General features: G+C 52.7%; 1 long non-coding RNA gene across 1 annotated transcript; it reads right to left on the minus strand.

Moving 5' to 3' along the window:
• Positions 1–295: 295 nt before the first annotated feature.
• Positions 296–4,369, minus strand: LOC117285689. Its single transcript, XR_004516751.1, has 3 exons — positions 3,649–4,369; positions 2,583–2,854; positions 296–719 (listed from the first exon to the last, which is right to left on the minus strand). It is a non-coding gene; the product is annotated as an uncharacterized LOC117285689 (long non-coding RNA).
• Positions 4,370–4,881: the final 512 nt, after the last annotated feature.

Here is a 4,881-nt window from a genome sequence, read left to right on the forward strand (position 1 = left end):
CTGAGGAGGCAGTGAGAGACGGTCTCCTGCGTCAGAAGAGAAGGGTCCTCGGAGGTCCCTCTCCGACCTGTGCGGTGGCTGCCATCCCTGGAGTTCACACGGTGCCCGGGGCTTCCCACATCCAAAGCCTCTCCCCAGCCGGGATTTTGACTCTGGATGTCAAGGCTTTATTTGTAAATATGCTCTTTAATATGCAACTTTGAAAACGAAATAGAAACATCATGTATTTTAAAGTATAAAATGAAGTGTGATGCACTGTATACAATTTAATATATATTTTTAGGGTTTGTTATTTAAGAAAATGGAATGTAATGGTACTTAACTTTTACAGAAGAGAAAAATGTTATTTTTACTGTCTGGAGAAAATAAATACTCTCATTGTTGTAGAAACAGCGGTGGGTCCCAGGCTTTTGTTTGGGGGAGCTCCTCCAGAGCCCATGGCCCAGCAGGGAAGCAAGGAGTCGGAGGTTCTGGGCCCTCCCGTGTGCCAGGCCTCAGCACTGGCTCGCCCTCGCCCAGATGCGTCCCGGGTGTCCTCGGGTCTGACCGGGGCGTTCATCACGGCTGATGTCAGGGGAGAGCCGAGCACAAGGCTTTCTGGTCTGCGCGCTGCCCTGCCCACGGCCTGGCATGGAGGTGCCCAGGTTCACCCTGGCTGTGAGCCAGCACGCTCAGTCTCAGGTCGCCCACCTGGGAATCGTAGTCGGTGCCGCTGGGGCCTGTGAAGGTTAGAGAGGACACACACACATGTGATCACCCCAGAGGAACCGGCCTTGCTCTTTCTCCCCACACACGAGGGATCATGCTGTGCTTCCTAGGCTGGTCTCAAACGATCCTCCTGCCTCGGCCTTCTGACCACAGGCACAGGTCACCATGCCCAGCGTCACCTTTTGCTTTTTGTAATATTCACAGGGCCTGCAGGTGCGTGTTGCCCACCATGCACCAGGCCCTCTACCTGGGCACTGTTTACGGCCTAACATCCATTTCCAGTGGGTGCCACTGCCCCTATGAGCTGTGAGGGAGTGGGCAGGCTGCTGGGGTTCAGATCCCCCTGCATTAGCTTCAGACCTGTGAGAGGGGACGAGGACTTTGAAGGGCTGTGGTGCAGGAGTGACACAGAGTCCAGGTTAGAAAAGTTTCCTCCGTGTACTCAGTGAACCATATTGGAGGAGACCAGTCAGGAGGCTCAGGGCTACGCAGTCCAGCCAAGGGCCGCCAGGGGCACAGAAATGGGCCACACTGCCGCGGAGGACTCGCCAGCCACGTGTGCCTGCTTTCTCATCTGACCGAATGGGGCAGTTGCGGGGCCTGCGCTGGTGATGCAGGCACCGCGGGAGCGATTTCCCAGGATCCTCTTTAATCAGCGGCCGCTGGCCCGTTCACTCAAGGACGGTGAAGTCAGAGGACACTCGGGTCTTCTGACCTGGAGCCTGGAAGGGGAGAGGGGCTGCTCCTTAAGAAGAGCACAGAAGCACCAGGCGTGACGGGAGGCCCGATGAGCCTCCAAGGCAGATGGACGGAGGGCCTAGGACCACACAAGGGTCGCGTGGAAAGAGCGCCGTCACGGGAAGATGCCGAGGGTCCGTATCCGGGACGACCCGGGAGGCTGCAGAGCACAGGTGAGGGGCGCCTGGGCAGGACCCGGCCGGCGGGAAGGTGCTTCCCCGAAGCCAAGGGTCCCTGGGCGTAGTCTCTGACCTGGCCGGTTCAGGCACGCGCAGACTGCTAGTTCTTTAAGGCCCAGTTTCTCCTAAGTCCAGCCAGGCTTACTAGGTATGCAGGGGTTTGGAGAAAGGGGCACCTGGGCCAGTCCAGCCGAAGAACCCCACCACCTCTGACACAGACATGTTTCACCAAGTGTGGTTCCCAGGGATCCCTGTGTGCTCGCTCAAAATGAGTGCCCGGGCCTGACCCGGAGCTGCCACACTGGCCTCCTGGGAAGCTACGCAGATAATTCCAGTGCCCAGCCGGGTCTGACCAGTGCTTCCATTTATCTGAGAAATCTGGCCACAGCCCTCTCCTTTGCAGTGAATTTTGCACACGCCGCTGTCCAAGTGAAGTCCCAACCTCCACCTCCTTAGCCCATGCAGGTATGTTTGTTACTCAGCTGCAAACGCTGCCCAGAGATCTGTCACAGGGCAGACGGGTGTGGCAGGGGATGCGTGTGCAACACGGCAGTTACCTGGTGCTTCTCTGCAAGGGCCATCACCTGGGCGTGAGATGGGTGCTCTCCACCCAGCCCCTACAGTGCCACCACCCTGTGTACAGTAGGACATCGGGCACTTTCAGTGTCTGCCTTCACTTGGGTGTTTATCTTCACTCAGCCTTCCTTCTCTTTCCCAGAAGCTCTTGCCTTCCATGAAGGAAAATATTTTTAATGGCAGGAAATGGCTGGTGGAAAACAAACAGGGTGGCCTTGCTGGTGAATTTCTTAGAGACAAATTGGGCGGCAACAGAAAAATAAATAAATGTGGCCAGAACATTCAGCCATTCCGTCAAAAGAATCCCCTTTGGGTTATGGGACAATGGTGCCAGGAAGAGACCATCCCAACCCATTCGAGTGGACTTCAGGGACCACTGACCTTTTGGGTGGTTTTGTTTTGCGACAGGGTCTCACTCTGTAGTCCAGACTTGTCTTGAACTCATGTGTGTAGCCCAGGCTGGCCTCGAACTCACAGCGACCCGCCTGCCTCAGCCTCCTGAGTGCTGGGGTCCAGGAGTGTGCCGTCATGCCCGGCTCGGGACCACTGACCTTGTCCTCACATTGTCCAACGTCCCCGAGGCCCATCCCCAGCAGCCAGTACCAGGGTAGCACCAGTGTCACCCTCTGTGAGGTCACCAAGGCCTCTTCTCCCTGTGAGGAGGGAAAAGGCTGTAAAGGGTAGCCTGAGAATCACATAGCAATCTCCTCTCCCCACTGGGCGTGCATGTGTAAAAGTGCAGACAGCCTCTTGGACTCTGGATTTGTCATGTTTAGTTAACTTGTGTTAGTCACTGGTACCAAAAATATAGATGAGGAATATGCAAGGGAAATTCAAATCTCTTGTTTAATCCAATACGGGGCAGTTTGCTTTTCTTTCCCACTTTTTGCAGTAGAGGATGGAAACCAGGGCTGTGCATGCTAGGAAAGTGTCTGCCACTGAACCACACCCTGTCCCCTTTTTCTTTTTGGGAGGAGGTCTCACTAAGTTGTCCACGCTGGCTCAAAGTTGTGATCCTCTTGCCTCGGTCTCTCGGGTGGCTGGGATTATAGGTGTGGGCCACTGCACCCAGCTTTTTTTTTTTTTTTTTTTTTTTGTACTGGGATTTGAGCCCAGGGCCTTTCCACTGAACTACATTCCAAGTCTTTTATTTTTCTATTTGACTAAACATGATAAATACACAAAGTAGCAGGTCCCCAGTTATGTTTTTATATGTGCAGTGGCCTTGTTTAGACAGGGACAAGGGCTAATATCTAGATGTGCCCCTGTGTCAGTTAATGTTTACTAGAGAAACAGATATAATACAAGATATACAAATATATAAGAATTTACAGGGCCGGGGATTTAGCTCAGCGGTTGGGTGGCCTGCCTCGCAAGCGCAAGGACCCGAGTTCAATCCCCGGTACCAAAAAAAAAAAAAAAAAAAAAAATTACAAGATTGGCTTACAATGGCCGCCTACGGAGCAGGACGTGGGAGAACGCGGAGGGTCTGTGTGCACATGGAGACCCAAGGATTCCGTCGAAGGTCGAGCTCGCTGCAGGGTCCCACGCGAGTCCATATCAGGAGGCCGTGGGGCTGCGACGGAGGGTGAAGAGTTTGAAGCCGAAGAGTCTGCGCCAGAAGCCAGGAGATGACGTCCAAGGCGAAGGCGAAGACTGGAGCCTCTCGGAAGAAACAGAAGCAGCTCCGTCCTTTGCTTCTCCCTTATAACAGCCAGGTGACGGCCACCGGTGTAGAATTGCTGAGCCAGCGGAGTGGAGCTTCTCTTATTCAAGTTGGCGCAATCGACTGTCACAACCCCAAAGTCTCATGGGCTCACCGGTGGGACTTCGGGGAGGGGACTGAATCATGGGTGTGATATGGATTGGCCCAGTGATTGTGTTAGCACGGTTCTGGATGTGGACGATGGATTTGCTGCAGAGGGAAGACCCACCCTGGCTGCGGATGGCGTCAACCAATAGGCTTGTAGGCTGGATAGAATAAAAAGGGAAAGAGCGAGGGCCGGCTGCCTCCACACCTGGACTGTTTCTCCTCCGTGCACTCCTCTGCCAGGCTGCCCTGCCTCGGAACCAGCAGACTACGGACTGAAGTCTCTACAAACTGTGCTAAAATAAACCTTTCCAACTACAAGTGTAAATAAAGATTGAAATGTATAATTGATAATTGAAACGGGAAGAAAAGGTCTAAAGGAGCAGGGGAAGTGGGAAGGGTAGGGGAAGGGAAATAAGGGAAAAGAAAAATTCATGAGGAAAGGAAAAAATGGAAACAAAGTCTTTGTAAATAGGGAAAGGTGGAGGGGATGAAGGGAGGGCAGGGGAACCGGGGAAAAAATAAAAACCAAGATACATTATGTAAAGGTACAAGATCCCAACCATGAATGTAACTGTACCGTGTACCTAAAATGTACCAAGAAACTTAATGGAAAAAACAACAAAATAAACCTTTCCTCCTTTAACTTGTGGGTGTCAGGTATTCTGTCCCAGCAGCGAGGAAAATAATTAAGACAATAACCCAGTCTGGGCTTGAACTTACAATCCTCTTGCCTCAGCCTCCCAGAGTGCTGGAATTACAGGTGTGTGCCACCACACCTGGCTAAGGCAGCTTTTTTATGGGCCTGAGTGAGCTGAGGAATGCTTTTGAATAGGTAAGGCTGACAACAATAGTAATAACAGCTCTCAT

The sequence above is a fragment of the Fukomys damarensis genome, unplaced genomic scaffold (genome assembly GCF_012274545.1).
Source record: "Fukomys damarensis isolate Sample0158 unplaced genomic scaffold, DMR_v1.0_HiC HiC_scaffold_12, whole genome shotgun sequence".
NCBI classification, from domain to species: domain Eukaryota; kingdom Metazoa; phylum Chordata; class Mammalia; order Rodentia; family Bathyergidae; genus Fukomys; species Fukomys damarensis.